At 61.2% G+C, this 869-nt stretch overlaps 2 protein-coding genes and 1 long non-coding RNA gene across 4 annotated transcripts in view; 2 read left to right on the top strand and 1 right to left on the bottom strand.

Annotated features, from left to right (window-relative positions):
- Positions 1 to 869, top strand: part of RAD9A (RAD9 checkpoint clamp component A) — a 16,199-nt gene that overhangs the window by 12,407 nt on the left and 2,923 nt on the right. The gene's annotated exons all lie outside the window — the stretch shown is intronic.
- Positions 7 to 863, bottom strand: LOC109384223 (uncharacterized). Its single transcript, XR_002124362.1, has 3 exons — positions 769 to 863; positions 404 to 535; positions 7 to 245 (listed from the first exon to the last, which is right to left on the bottom strand). It is a non-coding gene; the product is annotated as an uncharacterized LOC109384223 (long non-coding RNA).
- The window catches only part of TBC1D10C (TBC1 domain family member 10C), a 13,456-nt gene continuing 13,128 nt past the window's right edge, over positions 542 to 869 (top strand). The window contains exon 1 of the mRNA XM_019645351.1: positions 542 to 675. The gene's annotated coding sequence lies outside the window, so the exon portion shown is untranslated. The remainder of the gene's footprint in view (positions 676 to 869) is intronic.

Below are 869 nucleotides of genomic sequence, written 5' to 3'. Positions count from 1 at the left end.
CGCAGCCCACTCACATTCATCATAGAAGCCGTAGATGCGGTTGATGCTGGCACACTCGTGGTTCCCACGGAGCAGGAAAAAGTTTTCGGGGTACTTGATCTTATAGGCCAGCAGCAGGCAGATGGTCTCCAGCGACTGCTTGCCCCGGTCCACGTAGTCCCCCAGGAAGAGGTAGTTGCTCTCCGGAGGGAAGCCGCCGTACTCAAACAGCCGCAGAAGGTCATAGTACTGGCCATGGATGTCACCTGTGATCCAGGGAACCAGGTCGGCACTAGGTGCGGGGGTCTAGACTTGAACCCAGGGCCACGGCAGGGCTCAACAGAAGAGGGATCCTGGGATTTAGGGGGGGGAGGGAGGTCAAGGACACCTTCAGGAAGCAAAAGGGCCTGGGCAAGGGTCTTACCGCAGATTTTGAGGGGTGCCTCCAGCTCCAAAAGAATGGGCTGGCTCAGGAAAATCTCCCGGGATTTGAGGCACAGACCGCGGATCTCGTTCTCTGTCAGCTGCACATTCTTGCCAGGCCGCGAGCCCTGCACTGGGGGCGGAATGGAGCGTCAGGACCCTGGTTCCTCAGACAGGAGGAGGGTGGGCAGCACAGGTGCCCCATGGGCCCCTTCTTGTCCCGGGACGCTGTCGCTGCTAAGCCTTCCAGACGGGACCCCAACTATCCTTAAGGTGCTCGAAGGGACTGCTGTGCGCAGGGGACGAAACCCCACAACCCAGGACCCCTTTCCGGGGGGTGCTAAGTTTATCAGGTTTTTCCCTCACCCCAAGAGCCCAGGCCAACCGGTGCGTCCCCGGTCCAGAAGAGGGGGCTGCTCCCCGTGCTCGAGGGGAGCCAGACGCCCCCAAGGCGCGCGGCGAGTTGC

Source organism: Hipposideros armiger, unplaced genomic scaffold (genome assembly GCF_001890085.2).
Source record: "Hipposideros armiger isolate ML-2016 unplaced genomic scaffold, ASM189008v1 scaffold_93, whole genome shotgun sequence".
NCBI classification, from domain to species: domain Eukaryota; kingdom Metazoa; phylum Chordata; class Mammalia; order Chiroptera; family Hipposideridae; genus Hipposideros; species Hipposideros armiger.
This window is presented reverse-complemented; position numbering and strand designations above follow the sequence as displayed.